The sequence below is a fragment of the Silene latifolia genome, chromosome Y (genome assembly GCF_048544455.1).
Source record: "Silene latifolia isolate original U9 population chromosome Y, ASM4854445v1, whole genome shotgun sequence".
In the NCBI taxonomy this organism is placed as follows: Eukaryota; Viridiplantae; Streptophyta; class Magnoliopsida; order Caryophyllales; family Caryophyllaceae; genus Silene; species Silene latifolia.
In genome coordinates this window covers 396274411-396298136 of record NC_133538.1, presented here as the reverse complement: position 1 = coordinate 396298136, position 23726 = coordinate 396274411, and the positions used below count along the sequence as shown (strand labels likewise).

The window sequence follows — 23726 nt, the reverse complement described above, 5'->3', positions numbered from 1 at the left end:
AATCGAACTACCTCCCTACATAGCTAAAGAAATATTACAAGAAGGGGAAGGGGCACCAGTTATAGAGATCACTGAACCCATCAACGTAGGAACCGAACTAAAACCCCAAGAACTTAGGATAGGGAAAACCCTAAGCCCAACCGAAAGGGCTAGTTTCATAGACCTCCTACACGAGTTCAAAGACGTTTTTGCTTGGTCCTACAAAGACATGCCGGGGATCGATAGGGATATTTCAGAACACAGAATTCCAATCAAACCATGTTTCAAACATGTAAAGCAGAAGCTTCGTCGAATAAGGGCAGAATGGGCTCTTAAGATCAAAGAAGAAGTTGATAAACAATTCAAAGCCGGGTTCATCAAAGTTTTCGAGTATTCAGACTGGGTGGCCATCAAAGTACCCGTACCCAAAAAGGATGGGCGAATCCGTGTTTGTGTTGATTTGAGAGACTTAAACAAAGCGAGTCCCAAGGACGACTTTCCTCTACCACATATCGACATATTGGTGGACAATATAGCAGATCACGCTTTGTTATCCTTCATGGACAGATACGCAGGATATAATCAGATCAAGATGGCCATAGAAGACATGCATAAGACCACCTTTGTTACTCAATTGGGCACCTATTACTATACTGTTATGCCATTCGGGTTAATCAATGCTGGAGCTACGTATCAATGCACTGCAACCACACTCCTACATGACATGATGCATAAAGAAGTAGAGGTGTACGTGGATGATATGATTGTCAAGTCCAAAGATAGAAAGGGGCACATTGATAACCTTCGAAAATTCTTCCTAAGACTACGAAAGTACAACATGAGGCTCAATCCTCAGAAATGCGCATTCGGAGTAACGTCAGGCAAGCTTCTGGGATATGTCGTCAGTCAACGGGGAATAAAAATTGACCTTTCCAAAATCAAAGCTCTAATCGAAATGCCACAACCTCAGACAGAGAAGGAGGTTAGGGGATTTTTAGGCAAGGTGCAATACATAAGTCGATTCATATCGAAACTTACCATGATCTGTGAACCCATCTTCAAAAAGCTAAAGAAAACAGATCATACCATATGGGATGACGATTGTCAAAAGGCGTTTGACAAAATCAAGGAGATACTATCCAAACCACCAGTGCCCATACCTCCTCAACGAGATCAACCTCTTGTTTTATATCTCACAGTGACCAAAACAGTCATGGGGGCTATGCTAGCATAAACTGTTGGAAAAGAAGAAAGAGCTATCTACTACCTTAATAAGAAGTTCTTGGAGTATGAATGCAAGTAGACACCACTCGAAAAAACATGCCTCGCTCTTGTGTGGGCAACAAATAAGCTACACCATTACATGCTTAGCTACTCCGTCAAGGTGTACTCCAAAATGGATCATGTTAAATACCTCTTCGAAAAATCCGTTCTCAATGGAAGCTTGGCAAGATGGACCTTAATACTCTCAGATTTCGATCTCAAATATGTACCTCCAAAGGTTATAAAAGGGTGTGCCGTCGCCGAGTTCTTCGTAGATAATCCCATCAACGACAACCAGGCAGTAGATACATGGCCATTCCCAGACGAGGACATACTACAAACCAGTGTAGACTCTTGGGACCTTTATTTTGATGGAGCATCGAACTTAAGAGGATTTAGAATAGGAGTATTGCTCATTTCTCCTGAAGGTGACCATACACCACTATCTGTCAAACTCGACTTCGAGGTGACAAATAACACAGCAGAATATGAAGCTTGCCTTACTGGACTACAAGCAGCAGTAGGTTTAGGCATCAAAAATCCCCGGGTTCATGGAGATTCATCCATGATCATCAACCAAATTACGGGATACTGGAAAATTCGAAGTGAAAGTCTAACACCCTATCAGGCCAGGATAGATCAGGTTGCCTAATTCTTCGATCAAGTGACCTATCTACACCTACCTCGAGAAGAAAATCAGTTTGCAGACGCTCTTGCAAAACTTGCATCTCTGATTAACATGCCAGACGACATGGCAGAAATGCCTTTATGCATCGAACGACGGTCAGAACCAGCTTATGTGCACCAAATTACAGATGAAAAGGAAAACCCATGGGAGCCTTGGTTTCAGGCCATTCTAAACTTCAAGCTCAATGGTACATATCCCCCGGATATGGATAAGAGAGGACAACGTGCTATACGTGTTGGGAATTTAATCTCATTATATAACATATTCATATATGTGATATTTTAATTTAGTCATAAAATTAAAACTAGATCTTATGCATGCAAAGTTAAATAAGAATAGAGAAGAAATCGTCTTTCTTACTATGGAATTTCGGATTAAAGGACACAAGTAAGATCTCCTTCTTACTTGTTCTTGAGCTTTCCTTATATGGATGAACAAAGATTCAAGCTTAGAATCCCTCCCAAAGATGAATACCCAAGATAACCTCTTAAAAGACTAATATTATTAAAACTAGAATAATATTAATCTTACTCAAATTGACCCATAATTTTTGTTTTTGTCTCTTGTAATTTCGGCCAAGAGGAAGGAAATATATGAGTATTTTTCTCTCTACACTTCTCTAAGTTTTGGTTGTGTAAAAGAATGAATAATACACTAGTGAATATCTTAGTGTATGTATCAATATAAATTGTAGAAACCCTTGGCCTTTTCTCTAGGGAAAACCGGGTATGGGGGGTGGCAAGGGCCAATCCATGGCTAAGATACTCTTCACAAAAGCAACTAGGTGTGCATGGCTATCAATAAGGTTTAATGAGTATGCTTCTTATATAATATAAAACATAATACAAACCCCAACCCTCCCCATATATTTTCGGTACATATATTGTAAAATGGAAAGTCCATTTTACAATTTATTTGTCAATTTGTCACATGTAATATGTTCCATGACATTATGTGTATAAAATGTATTTTTAACATTAAAAATCAACATATTAATAAAATATGTCACTTATAAATTTAACCTAGTAATTCATAATTACTTATACCGTAATGGGTTTCCGAATCATAAATTACAACATTCTGTATTTATAATAATTTATTCATTCCGTTTCAATTGTTTCCATAAACAATAATTTCATCTAAGTAATAAAACAATTTGATTACTTAGACCGTATCTTATTTAATCGAATTACAATAAGATACGTCAATAATACTCATAAAATCGTCCGTCAATTTTAAGCAATTTAATTAACCCGTATCGACATACGATCAATTAAATAATCAATTAAGAGTGTTACCCTTTAGGTATGACCTAAGGGGATCAACTGATCACCACCGTCGCACGACAGTAATGTCAAACTCTAGTAAGCCAATCATTACCGATATGTGTGGACCAGTTGACTGTAAAATATTATATCCTACATGTATTCTTAAACTGAGATTTAAACATGTGATCATCATGATCGACAGTTGTGATCGCATTATTGTCGTAGGACACATATTCCAACAATCTCCCACTTGTCATCGACAAGTGTGCGTCACCAATTCTCTTATCCTATTATTATCTCCTACTCAATGCAAGGTGTCTTTTAGGTCGTACTTGCAAGTGATCATATCGAGATTGGTTTCCTCGATCTAGAGAATAACTGATTGACCGGAATTATCTACCATAGATACCTTTCGAGCGTGGCCACGCATTTCCAGTTCATTACTCCTCGAGTGGCCCTGAGATATTGTTATAACCCTAAAAAGGGGTCGACAATTCCTATCGCACTTATTCCCTTCGACTAGCCACAGCCATCATAACCCAAAATATGCCCATTTGACCCCATTTACGAAGGTCGTAGTAACATAAATCAAAGTTAATCTGAAACTGTGCCACCTTAGGCGAACAGTCTTTAGTCAAAATAATCGACTCATTAAAATAATATAGTAGCTCTCTCCACGACCAGGCTATATAAATTTGCCATAACTCTATAAGCGGTCATAAGGCCCGACAAAGTGTTCCTAACAGTCTGCCTATGTGATCGACTAGTCATCTCATATGACTCTATGGCATTTGAACTTGCCATTAATCGCATCACACTCTAGTCACTTCGAGACGTCACCTCATGTAAGTAACTATGGGCGATTACAAAGTTAATCCGTGTTCACTTTAACGGGGTTCAATTGTCTCTACAACCCGTTTGGATGTGACAAAGTATAAGGTGAGTTAATAATAACTCAAGCGACAAATATGGACACCATATTCGGGTAGTCAATACAATATTACTACCTTATGATGTATATAAGTGTGAAAACACTTGTTGATTGCAATAGAAGTTTAACATACCATGTGTCCATGTGTTCATACTTCTTGTATTGCACTTTCCTTTATATTCATGTTATCTCTCATAGCATGAACCTTACCAAGTACACATCTAGGTTCCCAACCTAGGTTTAGGTTCTTTATCTTGAAAGAACTATCTAGTTGTTTATCACATAACCAACGAATTGTGGTGGATGATATAACTTGCACTGGTCAAGTGTTCTACCAACTCGCAATGCACTAGGTATACGTTTTGTAGGGTCTTGCAATAATTGTCAAGATGATTAGCCTAGCACTTCTCATAAGTCCTAGCATATTAGAAAATACTAGTTTTGAGTAACCTCTTACTATAACTTAGTATCCTTCCAACTTCTTATTTCTCTTTAAGCTTAATTAGCTTAGGATCTTCATAAATCCTTACGCGTTTTCGAACTTCAATATGTGCAACTTCTTGTCACATAACAGAGTGTTCTGTCAAACACTAGAATAGCTCATTAGTTCTCCTCGAGAATTTATGACGATTCTTCTATGGCTTACCAATGACTCATCATGCTCTTAAGCATATGATTCATTATTGGACATTTGCATGATTATTCTAATAGCGGAAACATTAGTAATCTTTAATCATGTGATCAACCATTCTTAGGTTCAATGAATGACCATGACTGCTTATGGTAATTCCATTTTCATCGATATGAATAACCTATGTTTCTCGTTGATTTGATGTGTATATCTCAATACCTATCCAACATCCCATGATGTGATTGGATTCATCATAGTCCATTTTCATCCAGAATTGAAAACTCAAATACTTCTTTGTGAAAGATAGTACTAGCTCGTCATTCTCAATGAGTAATGAGTTATAAATTTTACAAGATGATTGCTCCCACTAAATTTCATGTCTTCACATGATAATTTTAAACTCCCACTTAATTCCACATGTTTCGCAATTGACTACTCAATCGAAACATTTCAAGAATTGAAATACATTTTGCTTTGCCAAGTTATTAAGATTAAAACAATATATGATCCCAACATATCCTTTCAAAATACCTATTTTGAAAAGGTTTCAGTCTTAAACTTTATGGAAAGAGATTTTAATCTCTAACTCATTCATTTTTATAATGATGCGTAGCAATGTCATTATTTAAATGTGAAATTCCATTTAATACACGTCCTTCTCAAAATACCCTTTTTCGGAAGGAGGTTTAACCATTTCATTTTCATAATGAGGTTAAGTAATGACACTAGCGTGGTTAACTATTAACTTAGCTTTTGTAGATATCGGCATATCTTCCTTTGCAACTTTTAATCATAAATCTCATTTATATTCAAGGATGCATCTTTGTTTCATTTAGGCTCTTAAGTAAATATCAATATTGAAACTCTTGGTCATATGTTGTTCATAAACTAGCCAAATCTCTTGTTAAGACTTTTCTTTAGTCATTTTGTTTCAAAACTTTCTTTTGGTCTCCTCGTGTAGTTATCTTGAGAACATATTCTTTTGATTACTTCACTTGGTCTCTTTTGTGATGTAGATCTCATCCATTCGAGACCATAGATCTCATCTATTCGTGTATACTATCTATTTAGGTATACAAATCATTCTTTCTTTCATAGATCTCATTTACTCAAGTATACAAATTATTCTTTGTATTCTTTGTGTCTCTTCATTTTTCTCCCACTCTATCTTTAGAATAAATACACTAAATATTCAAAGATAGTTTATGAGACACAAGTGATGATTTTGAAGTAGAAGGAGGACTATCTCATAGATTGACTAATAGATTTTAAATTTGATGAGTGTACTTGGTAATTGACATTTCTTTAGGAGAGTTCATCAACTCAACATCACTTTATAATTGATCATACACAAGCCTTAAGCTTGTGGACATATAATGAATCCCATCATTATAGTTGTCTATTGGATCACTTTAATTAGATGATCATATGTTTCTATGTGCACGCATATAAAGACGAATTTTTAGAACAAGGAAATACGATAAAAGGGGTGACTTGGGTTGTAAACCAAGCCACCATAATCCAAAATACAACCATTGTTTAGAAAGAATCAACCATTTCCATGTCGAACACGGAAATCAAAATAGTTCTAAAAATCCGAACCACAGCTTAAAATAAGACAATAATAAAAAGCCAAGTTTTATTGGTAGCTACTCCTAGCTCCTTGATGATTTCTCAAGCTTACTTTTCCTTTCCTTTGTCTTTGCTTGGAGGAGGCCCTATTTACAATAAAAAGGGGATACATTATCATAACTTTGTATCAAAATACCATAGTTGAATTAGAAACATAAAAGAAAGGATATTCATTTACCTACTGGAGTGATCTTTCCAGCCTTGATGTCACCAAGGTACTTGGAACAATTCCTTTTCCAATGTCCAACACCATTACAATAATGGCATTTATCAAGAAGACCCTTCTTGGTCTTGGAAGTGCTAGCTTCAAAAATCTTAGCCTTGGTGGACATTGGAGCTTGCCTCTTACCCTTTTTCCCATTCTTCTTGAACTTCCCCTTGCTCTTGGTGCTTATATTAAGCACATCCTTAGGTGGGTTAACATTTAACCCCATGTCTCTTTCGGCTTGCACAAGTAACATGTGCAACTCTTCAAGAGACACGTCCTTGTCTTGCATGTTAAAATTCATCCGGAATTGAACATATGCTTTGACTTTGGATAAGGAGTGTAGAATCCTATCTACAATGAACTCTTTGGGGATTTCAACCTTTTGAAGTTTCAATGTCTCGACTAGCTCCAACAATTTGAGTACGTGAGGGCTAATCTTTTGGCCCTCCTTAAAATCGAGATCAAAGAATGCCGAGGCCGCCTCATATTGGACGATCCTCGGAGCTTGCGAAAACATTGTCACAAGTTTGGAAAAGATTTCATAAGCGGTGCCCATTTTAAAGGTTCTCCTTTGGAGATCCGCCATCGCAAAAATCAACACATTTTTCATAGCGGCGGACTCTTTGTGGTAAGCTTCATATGCTTCCCTAGTGGCGGCACTCGACCTAGCATTAGGTTCGGGTGGAGAGGCCTCGGTGAGGTAACGAAGCTTGTCGTCACCTTGGGCGGGTAATTTGAGTTGGGCATCCCAATCGGAGAAATTTGACCCATTCTTTTCAAGTTTAAAACGATCCATGAAGGATCGGAGCCATGAAAAATTAGTGAGAGGTGCGGCGTTGGTGTTTGGTGCGGCCATTTGTTATGAGAAATAAAAGTGGTCTACAAAACGAAAAATAGAAGGAATAAAACATTTGTCGTTTTCAAAATAATTATAACACTCGTAAATTTTTAATTTAAACAAGTTTTATTGCATTTATCTAGTGACCTCTACCCAACTTTGATAAATGATTCCAAGACCCAAATTCATATAAACTTAGGCATCGGTAAAGCCGAATACAACCCTCTTATCAATATAACTCGGTGGATTAACTCTTTAATCGATTCTACTTTTAGAACTCTTGGTCGATAAATTTACATTAATATTTATCTTTAGCCCGAAACACATCCGGCAACCGTCGAGAATACTTTCGTTGAGTTCAACCCAAATTTCGTATAAATGTGTCCATGATCCAAATTTACATCAACTTGGGCATCGGTAAAGCCGAATACAACCCTCATCTTTATAAATTCGGTGGGTAGACATTTATCACCCACTTCCCCTACGTAGCAAGGTTTGTACCCCGGTAAGGCCGAGTGCACTCCGTCACGAAATAGGTTTTCATGGTTTCTACTTTTTGGTAAGGCTAAGTCTCAATTGTTTATTTTAGCAAGAGGTCATGTCAATTTATTATCTATCACGTTTTAAGTGAACTAAAGCGGTGAACTACGATAATTGTAATTGACACGGTCGATAAACTCGATATAAATGATAATGCATGTTTTAGTTATGGCGATTTAGCGATGCATGCAACATATAAATAAAATGCAAAGCATAAATAAAATCCTAGTATGGCCTTCCTAAAATAGTAAATCTAATAAACTATTACAAATTTGGAAACCAACTCCTTTGGTCCCTTGAACTTCGGTCTTGGCACGCATTTCAAGGCAACATTTTCTTTGATGGATCGCCTTCTCGAGTGGCACCGTCTTCAAGGAACTCCGGAATAAATAAATTACATAATTTCCTATTATACATTTGTAATTAAAAATAAAAATAAATCTATTAAATTACCTAACGGTGATACGAGATCACAATAAATTACAACCGAATCGATATTCCCATGCATTTCGGGTAATACCAATTAAAACTAAGGCCATACTAAGTAAAATTACATAATTCAAAAATTACATAAAATTAAAATATGACAATCATAAATAAAATTCAGCATTATAATATGTATGAACATGCCCAATTTTATGCTAAATCGCCTTTAAGGAGCCAATATCGTATATTAATCGGTTTTTATGCATTTGCGTGATTTAACCTTTTAAAAATCACAATAATTACATAAATTCATATTTATGTACAAGTTAATTACCCTAACCAACATAGGACTCAAAATTAGTCTCCACTAACATTTGACAACAATTAACCTAGATTTCTTAATATTGTTCATAAATGGACCTAAAATACAAAATTATGCCATAAACTTCAAATTAAATCATAAAAAATTCAAATAATTTCAAATTTTGAAATTTAAACTCATGAACATTCAGGAAAAATACCATGACACTCATAATCTTCAAAAACTTAGGTTAAATATTTCGAAAATTTATCGAGAAAAACAATGTTGCGGTTTATCAATTTTAACAGTTATGACCATAAAAATATGAGAAAAATCATTTTTACCAACTTTTTATTTTTAGACCTAAAATATATGATAAAATGAAATATGTGACGTTTTTCCTTAAGTCATGAAGTATGTTTTAGCATTATTACTAATTTTAGTCACTATTTATGTGATTTTTCATCAAAAATTCATAAATCATGCATAAAGACTTCATTATAGCCAAATATTTTACACACATCTTGTAAAATTGCATGTGACAATATACTAAATTTCGATGACCAGATTCTAAATATAACTCATATTAACCTATTTACCCATTTAAATACGATTTTAACTTGAAAAATCCATATTTCGAGCAATACAACTCATTTTATTATGAAAATTTGCAGCTCATCATAAGATAATATATGTGAAAACATATCCAAAAACCACTTAAAAAATCGAAGTTTAGCTATTTTTAGTCCAAAAATGACATTTTTATCATAAAAATCACATTTTAATGCCATTATTATATAAAATGAACAATAAAATCCATAAATAAACCAAAATATCCTAAAAATTACTTAGGACCAGAAACTTTTAACATGAAAATTTATTTTAAGGTTTTTCTTCATAAAACCAAATAAGTTAGTTTTGTATGTTAATCATATAACTCGGAAAAACTATAAACCGATTTGCATGCAAACAACCTAAGGCTCTTGATACTGATTGTTGGGAATTTAATCTCATTATATAACATATTCATATATGTGTGTAGATACCCGTATCCGTCGATATTGGAATTTATAGAGAACCCGACAAACACCCGATGATGATAGGACACATGTATTTATTTAGTTGTCATTGTCATTATTTGGGTTCGTTTTACGATGTAGAATAGGCGTCGTCGATGAAGTATTTTATTAATTTAAATGATATTTAAATTATGTTTTTTTTTAGGTGAATTCAATTTATTTTATTTTATTTTGAATTTATTTTCCCAAGTTTATTTTATTGAAAATAAAATAAATATTTGATTTGAAAAATCATTTTATGAGTATATTTGGTTTGAAAAATCATTTATTTTAATGTGTTAATTGATTTGAAAAATCGATTTAAAAATCGAAAAGAACTCGTTTTGAACATGTGTTTTTGAGCTCGATTTTAGCTCGGTTTTTGAGCCCGTTTTCTTTACGAATTGGCACGAATCTCGAGTACACTAACCAACCTAGACCACTACCCATCCACCCCAGTTCGAACCCCATAACCATGGCCCAAATCCCGTCCCAAATCACCTCCAACAGCCCGCAAAAACACGAAGCAGCCCCCCCTGTTTTGCAGCTCAATCCCAAGCCCAAAACCCGCTCCAAATACCACCAAAACCCGTGCCCATTAACCCTAACCCATACCCTAATATCCTACCCATATTACCTTACCTTAACCACCAAGAAAGCCCCCCATACGAACCCTAGAAAACCCCCCAAAAGCTGCTGGACAGCAGCTATGCTCAGCCGAGCCCGTCTGCCTCTCCTCTCTTTTACCCTACTTTAACTCCTTATAAATACCCACCCTTCACCATACATTCATGCCTCTAAGTTCTACACACATCCTACCGTCACTCACAAACTTTAAACCCCAGAAACAAACCCTAATTGCCTCTCAAAAACCCTCCACAAAACCGACATCCAAACTGGAACAGTTTGTGTGTCCTCTTCGAAATACAATTCGTTCCTCCTTCAAACATCCATTAAAATTCGAGTTTCTTGTTCCTAATTAACCATACAACATCCATATACACATTAGACAAAGATTTACGAGCCAAATTGCCCTTGAGAGTACACGAATTCCCTCGAAAAACAGAGTGTTATACACCCTGTTTTCGCGGCTTTTTCCTGTCTGTCCAGTTCTGTTTGTGCTCGTTTTTCGTGCCCAATAACTCAAAACGAGCAGGGGTTGCTTTGAGATCTCTGTTCTCCTCTCTTTCTAGTTTTCAAAACATCTTTTAAATCGAATTTTCATCGTGAAACGAGAGAGAAATCGCTGTTTGAAAGTTGCTGTCCAGATTCGATAAAAACGTGTTGTTTGCTTTGTTTCTTCGTCGACGACGGCCTCTCGAGATAAAATCTACCATCGATTACAACCCAAGACGGTGTCAACGATACATGTAGGTTGAGGGTGCATCAAATCCTCTTCTTTCTCCCTTTTATTTCGTCTTTTATGTTTGTTTTTTTATAGTTCGTTTTTGTTTGTTTATCGTTTTTGTTTATCGATTGCTCTTATTAACTATGAAACTAGTTTAGTCCGAGTATGAGTTAAAGTACCACCATGAACACCCGCGTTGACTTGAGATGGGAAAGAAACCACTACATCAGTCGGTCGTACACCCCCGTCTCATTTACATATCCTCGTGTTCAAGGTAGGGCATTAATAAAATGAATTCAAACTTCGCTCTTCGCTTTTGACCCCTCTCTTGTTTCGTTTAATTCGACCTACCCTAGGACCATTCACATGTTCGTTCGACCTCTGATTGTTAACATATGACTTATTTAGGCGACATTCGATCATTTAAATAACCTAATTAGACATGTTAGGGTGCTTCGACATAGCTTTTAAAATCAATCGACAATTCTGTAACTTAATGAATGCATCTCTCTCTTTCACCTAATTTCTCGCTAGTATAAGAGTGCGTGACTAGCACCTTCTTATTAACATTCGACGAGTTAATTTAATTAGCGAACTTGACCTAATTTGACCCCTTAGGCCGTGTAGAACACCCGGTTTTAAGCGAAGCCTTCTGACCTCTTTTGTCATCGATTTCTAATGTATTTTCCGCATCGCTTTGCAAATCCATCTAACCTAATGAATCTAACCTAGGAACTAGGATAGCCGTGTATGAGGTCGTGTTTGGCCGTGTCTTTTGTATCCCTTTTCTCGTTTTTTATCTTAGTCTCATTGTTTGTATCTTGTAATCAATTTGTGTTTACTAAGTCGCGTTTTGTAACTTGTTTGTAGTTAGTTTTCTTTTATCGAGTCAAACGATTTCTAAAAACCTTAGTCTTGTTTAGTTAGACGGTTGTGCCTCAATGCATGTAAGAGCGTAGTAAATCGCATGTTGTTTAAAACAACATGGCCCGATTTATGCTAATGCATGCTTTTGTGTGTGGCCCAATGTCTAATTCGATAAGATTAAGTGAAAGCACACATTACGAGGAGCGACCCAAGGCCGTGAGTCATGTAGGCCGTGAGTCACCCCTTTGTGCACGTTTTCCTAGGCCGAATGGCCATGTGTCGTGTATGGTGTCGTATATAGCAATTGTATTTAGATCGAGTTGTATCTTTAATTTATTGTTGTGTCGGAATGAAATGCCTGGTTTTTAATAGGTAGATCCCACGGCTCCCCCATTCCCCCTTAAGCCTTGTTTGCTTTGTTTTGTATGTTGTTAGATTAATCAACCCACATGCTAAATTACAACTTTGACAAAGTTAGTTTAGTTGCATCTAAAACGACATAGAAATTGTTGTCACATGTTAGGGTTTAAAACGATGTTTGCATATCATATATCGTAGTAGCTATGACCTTGTTTGAAATCCGATACTTGACTTAGTAGAGGCCGTTATTGACGGGCGGGGTTAGGTGTCCTTATGGGCTTCCTAACACGTACCCTCACCCCTTACTCAAGATCTATGGTTTGTGGATCCGTCTAAATACCATTGGATTACGAGAGTCATTCAAATCGAGTGATATAGGGTACAAGTCTTTATCTTTAATCACTCGTAGTCGATTGGCTTTATGCTTTTCGATGAAAGGTGTAAAGTTGACTTGAACGGTTCCAAGTTCCCAAAAAACTTGGTGGCGACTCTAATTTGTCTTAATTCGATTCGAAAGAACCTCGAGTCGATTATGCCTAGTGTGGATCCCGCGAACGCAGTTCCCGAGGGCCTTGTCCACAGTTTGGCGACTCACCGGGGAAAAGAGGACTAGTTACACTTTGTTTCTAGGGTCTTTTCCTCCGAGGTGAAACTTGAAAAGAAAGTGTTGGAAAGTAAAACATTACTCATAGTGCTACGATTCATGCATAAACCCTTAAGGATTTTCCCGGGCCGTCCCAGCGTTTCTTTGTGATGTGTGGGGGCGACGTCCCACTATGCTAGGAAGCTGCACATTGCTCGCTTCCACTTCACCTCGCGTGGTTCTTGATGGTGGGGACGCTCTTCTAGGTACTTTACCTTAAGGCCCTTGCTCTATAAGACCGCAAAAGGATGGAGGGCATAGACCTTCTTGTAGAAGACTTGCCGAGACTTAGAGATTTCTAGGAGCATACATCCTTATAACATGAGAATGACAATGTGCAAGTTGTTTCCCGAGTCTTTTCAAAATTTTCCATGTCCATTTCAAAACCGAACTTTTGAACACCTTACTTTCAAAATAGCATGGTTTTAAAAACGCGGAATGCTGCCCAAATAGGACTAGAAATTTCGGCCAAAATGAGCTTTTATAGCGGCATGATGTCGCCCATTTCAAATCTCATTTTCAAATCGATCCTTCGTTTTTTTCAAATTCAATCCAAAATATTTCTTGAACCTTAACCAAGCATGAAATGCGTCGAGTCGTGTCCGGTTCATGGCCGTGTTAGGCCAGGCGTTTTTTCGTTCCAAGAGTTTAGAACACGACCCTGTTGGGTCACCCAAGCTCACCTCTTGGGCTTTGAGTCATGTTGGTCGACCATTTGGTCTAGGATAGTCCACAGAAACGTCCAAGCTAGGCCCTTTAGGACGTTTCACTCGAACCTAAGGACTATGTTTGTCCAATCACGGGTTTAGTCACACCGAGTCCAGTTTAAAATCGAGCTATGACAGCTTGAGTCATGTCGTTTTGTCGAGTCTAAAATGAATCGAGGTCTAAATCCAACCGTGAGTCGAACCTTTGGTTAGTCAGTCTCAAGTCGAGTCTTTGTTTGAGTCAAGTTGGTGTCGTGTCCTTAAGTGTGCAGGGGCTCTTACTTTAAATATTGACTCGGTTTGGGGTTTTCTTGTAGAAAGGCCGCCAAAAACCCGACGTCAAGCAATGGAAGATGCTATTAACAAACTCACCGAGCCGTGAACCTCATGATGACCCGAATGGATGCAATCGAATCTAAGCTGAGTGAAGATTCCCCTCTATCTACCCCACCTCTGACTGATCTGGAGAAACGGTTCAAATTCATTGAAGACCGTCTGAAGCTCTCCCAGGGGAAGAACATCCGCTACGAAAATGCTAGGGTGATGTGACCATAATTGGCGCATATTTAGCCCCCGAATTACCATTGTTTCTATGCTTTTTAGTGCCTATTTGGGTCATTTCTTATCTTTAGTTCTTTGTTTTGCATATTCTTTGAGATTTTGATCCCTTGGTAGGAAAGGAGTAAGAATCTTGCATTTTCATGGCAAAACAAGGCTAAATTGATCATATTCAATGACCAAGCATCAAGGAGAGACAAGACTAGAAGGCCTTTGTACATAGCATAGTAGAAGAGCATTGTTGAGAAAAGGATCCTTGAGTCCCCAAGGAAATCCCCAAGGAATTCATGAAGAAAAGGGAAGAAAAAGAAGAAGGAAAGTTGCTGAACTACAATCCGAACGGATTGTAGAGAATCCGTCCGTCCTCGCCAATCCGAGCGTCCCGCAAAGGAATCCGCTCGGATTCCCCCTCGCCAATCCGAGCGTCTTGCCCAAGAATCCGCTCGGATTCTCACCAGATCCGGCCGTCCCGACTCCCATCCGCACGGATCGCAAAGACAAAGACGTTTTCATTCCTCAAGCATCGATAAGAGAAGCCCTTCTCTCGGATAATCCCGGAGGCTCCTTGCTCAACTTAAAAAGTGTAATTACTAGTTTAGCCCTTAGTTAACCCTAATGCATCCTCCCTAATTTTCACTATAAATACCCCATTAGTCTAATTAGAGGAGCATGTTCTTCTTATCAATAATTAGTGTAGTTAATATCAATCAAATCTCTCTTCAATATTGTAATCAAATATTAATCAAGTTTTAATCCAAGTTTTAGTTCTTTAATCTCTCTCTTGTTCTTACTTTATTTTGGGTAATTGAAGATTATTTGGGTTATTATTGGGGGATTGACAACCTCTCAATCTAGGATTCAAGTACTTCTATTATTCTTGCTTTATTATTGGAATCATTAGTAGGTATAATCTCTTAATCCCTTTTTAATTATTGCTAATTACTTTCAATTATTCATCATGTTTCATTATGTTAGTATGATTGACAACCTTTCTAGCATGATCAATATGATAATGAGTGAGTAGTCTCTTAGCTAGGGTTTAATGGGTGATTAGGGGAAACCAACATGGGGAATGATTCATGCTTAAATTAATATGCTTTCATATCTTATTTGCTTGCTTGTTTTGATCTTAATACATGCACATGTTATATTTGATGAAATGCTAAGCCTATGAATCCTTGCATTTACTATCATCTTCTATCCTTTCAACTTGACTTGTAAGACATAACCCAACTCGAGTCTTGTTAGACCATGCATGTGTTAAGTAGGGAAGATTAAGTCGACTTGTAGGTGTTGTACAATCCAAGAGATTCGGCCCCGGGACCCAAACTTTCCTAGGATTGTAAGATATAACCCAACTCAATCCATCACAACAATAATTGCTTGCTTATAATTTGAGAACATGTTTGTATGATCATATCCCATGATTCCCCTATGAACCCATGACACCCTAGTGCTTTTAATCAATTGTTTACACCCTTATTTTATTTATCTTGTTAGTTTATTTTCATTGCTATTTTAGTTTAGTAACCTTCTACATCAACCCAATTTGTGACACCCTTAGACACCACTAGTTACAATAGAATCTTCATTTCAATACCCGTCCCTTGGGATCCGACCTTTACTTGCCTCTTTACTAATTGTAGAGTTGTTTGTGAAGTATAAATTGTGTTTTGTATCGACCATTGACCAACGACCACATATGCTTAATTGTGAACACCAAATGGCTCCGATCAAAAATGGCGCCGTTGCCGGGGACGGTGTTTAATTGATTTAAGATTTCTTTTATTGTTTTTAGTTGTGTCTTTTTCACCTTGGGGAAGTAAAACTCCTCAAGGTTTGTTCTAATTGTTTTTGAGTTGTTTGATATTTTGCATGTCTAGAAGGTTACAAAGAGATTTGTTACCTTTTGACCGTGAAATCGAAAGAACCTTGACGAATAATAGGAGACTTGTTAGGAGGAATTTGGGAGGTGTTGGTGAAGTTGTTCAACCCACTAGTGAGTTTGTCAATCCTTTCGCAATAGAAGGAGAAGAAAACCCATTAAACAATACCACACAAAATCCACCTACAATGCCTAAATTCTCGTCACACTCTATACCCACCGAGGAGGATCTACCAAATGGTACTCCTACCCCACAACATCTTACCGGAAACTTTATTGCCAAGTCCGCCTTCATTCAACTAGTTGAGAGGAGCCAATTCGGGGGAATGCCTAGTGAGGACCCTCATTCTCATATGGAAACATTTTGTGATTATTGTGAAGCTATCTCTCAAACGGGCGTGACTCAAGACCAAATAAGATGGGTCTTATTTCCTTTTTCGTTAATCGGCACCGCAAAGCAATGGTTGAAGGGCCTTGATAAGGCCACCCTTGGAATAGATTCTTGGAAGAAGCTAGCTCTAGCTTTCTACAAAAATTTCTACCCACCGGAAAAGACTAATATGCTAAGAGCTCAAATTACGGGTTTTAAGCAAAGGGATGAAGAATCTTTGTATGAAGCTTGGGAGCGGTTCAAAGGTATTTGTCGCTCATGTCCTCACCATGGACTTAGCGAATGGTTTTTGGTGCAACAATTTTGGAATGGTTTATATGAAGATTCAAGGAACATTCTCAATATGGGATCAAATGGAATGTTCACCGAAGTTGATGACAATCAAACATGGAACAAGATTGAGGAAATGGCGGTCCATAATTCACAATATAGTAGGCCTCGCAAGGCTACTAGAGGAGGAAAGTATGAAGTGGACACCGTTACTCAATTGGGTGCTCAACTTAGTGCTCACATTGACACAATCAACTTGAAGTTTGAACAAGCTATGGCTAGACTTGAGGAAAACTCAAAATCATCAAAACATCATGTCAATGCCATGACGGCATCCTCATCAATCCCAAGCGAGATATGTGAGAATTGTGGAACCTTGGGTCATGACTCAAGTGAGTGTAGGGGAACAACCGAACAAGTTAATGCTTTCCAAGCTTACAAAAGTGGTACCCCTTATTCAAATTTTTACAATGAAAACACCAAGTTCCATCCAAATCTCTCATACAAAAGCCAAAATGTCCAAAACCCTCAAACAACATACACTCCACCACCCATGAGAAATCAAAATCAAAGACCCTTTTTCAATCAAAACCAAGGTTACCAAAATCAAAATCCATACAATCACCACAATGACCAAGGTTTTGATGTCCAAAAAGCGGTCCTCCAAATGCAAAAGAATCAACAAGAATTTTTCACCCAAATGCAAAAAGATAGCCAAGCAAAAGACACCACCATCAACAACATTCTAGCTCACACCAAGATGTTGGAAACACAATTGACCCAACTAGCATCTTCAAGCTCACAAAGACAAAGGGGGCAATTACCACCACAAAGTAATCCCCCTAGACATGAAACGGTTAGTGCCATTCACTTGAGAAGTGGTACAAGATATGAAGCACCGAAGAAGCAAGTTGAGGATGAAGTTGTGAGAGCTAGTGAGAATGAAGTTGTGGTGCAAGAAAGGGAATCATCAAAAGAAGAAAGCTCAAAGAAAAATGAAGACAAAGCCAAAGAAAAGGAGCCCATTGTGATTAGACTTCCTTTTCCAAGTCGTCAAGCCAAGCCTAAATTTGATGATCAACTTGGGAAGTTCATGGAGATTGTGAAGAACTTAGAAGTCTCAATTCCTTTCACGGAATTAATCAATCACGTTCCGGCCTATGCAAAGTACATGAAAGATATCCTCACAAAGAAGAAGTCAATCCGGAAACTTGAGACTATCGCCTTCACCAAGGTGAGTAGTGCAATACTTCAAGGGAGTTCACCTCCAAAGTTAAAGGATCCGGGAAGCTTCTCAATACCGTGTACCATTGGCGACACAACGATCAACAAAGCCTTATGTGATCTAGGGGCTAGTGTGAGTGTCATGCCGTACTCGGTAAGTAAAAGGTTGGGAATGGGAGAGATTAAATGTACCAATATCACTCTTCAAATGGCCGATAGATCGACGAAGACACCGCTAGGGATATGGGAAGATGTCCCCGTGCGAATTGGGAAGTTTTTCATCCCGGTGGACTTTGTCATTGTTGATATGGAGGAAGATTCCAACATTCCAATCATCTTAGGAAGACCTTTCCTACACACCGCGGGTGCGGTGATTGATGTGAAACATGGAGAACTCACTCTAGAAGTGGGAGATGAAAGCATAACTTTTAATCTTGACAAGACCATGAGAGCTCCTCGTTTGCATGAGCCATGTTTCATGATTGATCATTATAGCCGAAAAGATGAAAAGAAGAAATCGGAACTCCAATGGAGGAAGAAAGTTGAAGATGCTCCATTCAAAGAGCAAGTGAATTTTGACAAAGAGAGCTTGCAAAGCTCATCAAAATCAACCAAGGAAGAAGAAGATGGCCTCATTGGCCAAGAGAAGAAATTGGGAGAGTTGTCTCCATCCAAGCAAGAGATTTTCAATGATCAACTCAATGAAGTTTGTGGTCTTTGGGACGACGAATTTGAAGGGATCTTTAATCCCTACATTGGGCATGCCATCGATCATGATCAACAACAAGGGCCACGGTCTATTGAGGACCTCTATCATAACAATGAACAAGCTTTTGATTACTTCTTCAAGGTGTTGAGCAACATCAACAACACCTTGAACATGCCTCCTTGACATCTCATCAAGAATGAGAGTTTGGTGGAGTCCTCCCTAAACCACCACTTGTAAATATTTCTAACTCCCTAACTTACATTTAATTTTTGTATTGCATTTTTGTCATTTATGGATTTATTTTTACTTTGATCAAAATAATTGTCATGTAAGAGAGAAGTGAGGGAGGGACTAATGATTTTAATTGATGTGTAGTGCTTTACCTTAGTGTGGGGATGGCAATTGCCTAGGCTATTCATGCCTTAGTAGTGCCCCGCAATGAAGAACACAAGATTTGAAAGAAAGAAAGAATGATAAGGGAATGCGTTGGTGCACGGATGGAACTGAATCCGTGTACACAAGGACCAATCCGAGCGGATTCCTAAGAATCCGCCCGTCTGCAGAGGATCCGAGCGTCCTGCTGAGAAGACGCCCGTCTTGGGCTGAGCTGAAATTGCAAAAATTCTTGACTGTTGAAGAATCCGAGCGGATTTCTGGAAAGACGCCCGTCTCACAGAATCCGTCCGTCTTTTGAACAATCCGCCCGTCTTGCAGCTGAAGAAAAACAAAGAAAAATCTCTGGACTGGAATCCGCCCGTCCTAAGCAAAATCCGCCCGTCTCTCAAAAAGAATCCGCCCGTCTCTAGGCGGGATTTTTGAAAATTTGAAGCTGAAGAATCCGAGCGGATTGCGCCTAATCCGCACGGATTGTCCCTGCGTCCTAAAATTGTCGAGTTCTTTAAATACCCACCCCACCTTCATTCATTCATTCATTCACTCATAAACACTACCCATAACATCAAAACCCTCATCCTCTCCATCTCAAAAACAAAAACCCTCAACAAAACTCACCAAAATCAAATCAAACCATCTTTCAAATAACAAATCAATCACTCCATCTTCATTAACAATCAAAACCAAGCACAAAATCTTCACCTTTGAATTGATTTTTGTTCTCATAAAGGCAAAGCCTTTCACCTTCAAAATCGATTTGGGCATTCTACAAATTGAAGATTTTTGATCTTTTTCTTGGTTAGCTCATCAAATGGCAAGAACAAAGGGAGCAACAAAAGCAAAAGCAAAGGCAACAAAGGCACCAAAGGCTACAACTCTCTCTCAAAGGCAAAAAGCTCTACAAATGAAGAAAGCTTTGGCAATGGTGGTATCAACACCAAGCTTGGAAGTGCAACAACCTCAACAAATTCCTATGGAAGCATCACCCTCTACTCCGGTAATTAATCAACTCTTGCATTACCCGGAGGTAACATTCATTTCCGATTCCCATAGAAATACATTTGTCAAGTTTGCTATGAAACAAATTCAATCCACCAAATTCATATGCCAAGATGCTTTAGAGAAGTTGGGTGTTCTTGAACAAACAAGAGTCTTTTTCAATGCCATGGGTTTAAAGAAATTGTTTGAAATGAAGGAAGTAACATACCCCTCCCTTGTCTTGGAATTCTTAAGTTCTTTAAAAGTGACAAAAGTTGAGAATAGGGAAAATATTGAGTTTCGTCTAGCTAACACTAGTAGACGCATCACCTTTCCGGAATTGGGTGAAATTTTGGGTCTTAGCGATGAACATAAATTTTATAAGCAATATGGGAAGTATGATGCCGAGCCTCTTTGGGAGGCAATCTCCGGGAAGAAATTTGAAGATTTTAAAGCTTGTCGTGCTCTTTTGGTCCATCATCCGGGCATAAGAATATGGCACAAAGTTGTGGGAAATACCATAATTGCTAGGAAAGACACCAATCATTTCACGGGACTCGATTTTATTCTCCTTGAATCAACTTTGAATATTGGAAGAATTCACACCAAGCCTTACAATTCTTTGAGGCTATTGGTTGATAGATGGCTCCATGTAGATAGTGGGAAGAAGGGTCAAACCGTTATTGTTAATGGCGGCCTTGTCACGGTCCTAGCCAAGCACTTTGATCCTAATTTCAATAAGGATAGCAAGTACACGGCTAAGGATGGTGGCCATCTTATTGATATGTCCATCTTGATTAACAAGTTTAAGTGGGTTGCTCACAATCCCATTGATACCAAGTATGGGTGGCTTACAAGTGAGGCTCGATCATTCACTTTACCCGCAAAGATTTGCCGTCTTAGTGTCCACCGGACCAACTATTTACTTCCCCTATCCAAGGAAGCCGAGTACATCATTCAACAACAAAAGGGTGATCATGAAACTCCCTCCTCTTCCATTGTTATACCACCTTACCCCTATGATTATGAAGAGTTCAAACCGCAAGGAGTTGAAATTGGGAAAGACTATGTAACTCTTCTTATGCAAGCCATGCACAAGCAAGCTTATGAAGATCGGAAGAATGCATATTTGGCTCAATATCCTCCCCTCCTACATCGAGCTAGGCAAGGACTCCTTGATCCATCTTGTCCTTTGCCTAGTTGGGCGGATAAAGAAGCCTTGTTTCCGGGTGCATCTAGGGAAGTGGTGGAAGACAATGAGGTTGTTGGAAATGATGAAGAATTTGATGATAATATTGAGGAAGAAGCAAGTGGAAATGAAGAAAGAGATGGTGAAGATGGTGAAGATAATGATGAGGAAAGCAAAGAAGAAAGTGATAAGGAAAGTGGCAATGTGACCACTTCTCATGAGGGAAGTGGTGATGATAATAGCATGATGGAAGACTAGCCTTGGAGATTCCTACTCTCCCACGGTTTGTCTATATCTCTTTGTATTTTATTTCATTTTGATCATTGTTGGTTTAGTCCTAGCAACATCAAAGGACTCACACCTCGGTTCCTTTGAGGTGTTCTTTATTGTTCCCATTTTTGTAAAATCCAAAATGACAATCTAGTTTCATGCATAGCATAGTGTGTGCATGAACTCCCCCATGCTTTGACATTAGCAATAGTGTCTTACTTGGTTTGGGGAAGTTAATGCATACGCAACGAGTGGTAATTTAAATTATCCTCTCCGTCATAACAAAAACCATGCATCATGTAGTATAGCTTAGTGTAGAATTGCATTTAGTATAGAAATCATGCATCATCTTTGCATAATTTCCATCATTTTGGCCATTGAGGACAATGCCCATATTAGTGTGGGGATGGGAATTCTAACACTTAACTTTTATTCAAAAACCATAAAAATTGAAAAAATTTCAAAAAAAATCATAAAAATTTGAAAAATTGAAAAACCAAAAACAAGTTCATTTCCTTTGTAGTATAGTCTTGTATATATTGTCTTGTATATATTGTGTTTGTTCATCCTTGTTCACTTTGATTGACAACGCCACATCCGAGACATGAGGATATTGAAGACCGCATGGTATGATCTTTCCAATCTCCTTTTTCCTCTTTATGTTAATGACTATGTGGCTTTATTTTGATTGATGCGGTAAAAACAATGTGAACTTAGGATTGCATTTAGTTTATTTGTCATATTAGTTGGTAGAATCATTTGCATTAGGATGTATATGTTAGTTGCATCATGGCATGTAGTTTGCATGTTAGAAAAACTTTGCGAAACCGTCTATTTGGGAAGCTTGACAAGTGTATATAGGCCCTAGTAGATGCTTTTTATTCTTAAGACTTTGCTTGTTAGAATACTTGTAAAACACCCTAGGATGTGTCATGCTAGTATCCTTTGACCCATGGTTTAAGGCCTAGTCAAGAGTACCTTGTGGTGTGATAACTCCTTGGCTACCGTTTATTCCAAGGTGACCCTTGAAACCATGCATACTTCCATCATTCATCCATGTTCTACCATATTTTTGTCATCAAAGGGAATGGGCACAAAAAGAAATCAATTTGAGTTCAATGAAATGAAAAATGAAAGAAAGTTTGCAAAAATGCATCAAAAGAAAAGAGGAGCAAAAATAGACTCCTAAAGCTTCAAAAATAAGGCACCCTCCCTACATATGGGGTGACTTTGAAAATGTTCAAAAGAAATGCAAAAAGTTGTCAAGTATTGAAATGCCAAAAATCAAAAAGAATGGCAAAGAAAGTGTTCTCAAAAAGTCAAATACCACAAGAAATTGGGGGGAAAACAAAAATGAAAGCAAACTCCCAAAATGAAACTCAAATATCTATTGATCCCTTTATCCATCATATCCATTTTTGTGCATGGTAGAGAGGGGACGACCCTTCTTCTTGTCTAGGCAAGAGGGGGAATTCCGCGATCCTCCAGTGTTTCTAACACCATAGGGAGTCTACTCTTGACAAAAGCATTTAACGATTGAGGACAAAGGTACCCTAGCTTGACACCTTTTGGAGGTGATTTATTGGTATCCTTCTAGACTTAGTAGTTTGAACAAATTGCATCTATGAAGGATTGTGTACCCTTGAATTGCTTCCCTTGTAGATAATTTCCGCCACTTAGATGAGGAAAGTGGCTATTCTTTTGTAGATGCATCCATTATGTGTTTTTGTGTGCTTTAAAGTTTGGATGTGTCGCCATTTTGGCAAGACCCACCTTGCCTTGCAAGAAGGCATCCTACCTCATGGTTGTCTTGTTGTGAGTTGAAGGGGCGGAGTGAGACCCGCTAATTGTCTCATATCGGCTATTATTATTAGGTTAGGTTAGTATTGGTCCTAGTCTTTGTCACCTCTTTGCTCGGGACGAGCAAATGTTCGGTTTGGGGATATTTGATGTGACCATAATTGGCGCATATTTAGCCCCCGAATTACCATTGTTTTTATGCTTTTTAGTGCCTATTTGGGTCATTTCTTATCTTTAGTTCTTTGTTTTGCATATTCTTTGAGATTTTGATCCCTTGGTAGGAAAGGAGTAAGAATCTTGCATTTTCATGGCAAAACAAGGCTAAATTGATCATATTCAATGACCAAGCATCAAGGAGAGACAAGACTAGA

The 23726-nt window shown here is 38.0% G+C and overlaps 1 non-coding gene across 1 annotated transcript; it reads right to left on the bottom strand.

The window, feature by feature from the left end:
* Nucleotides 1–16691: 16691 nt before the first annotated feature.
* Nucleotides 16692–16798, bottom strand: LOC141636997 (small nucleolar RNA R71). The gene has a single exon (XR_012541562.1). It is a non-coding gene; the product is annotated as a small nucleolar RNA R71 (small nucleolar RNA).
* Between the last annotated feature and the right edge of the window lie 6928 nt (nucleotides 16799–23726).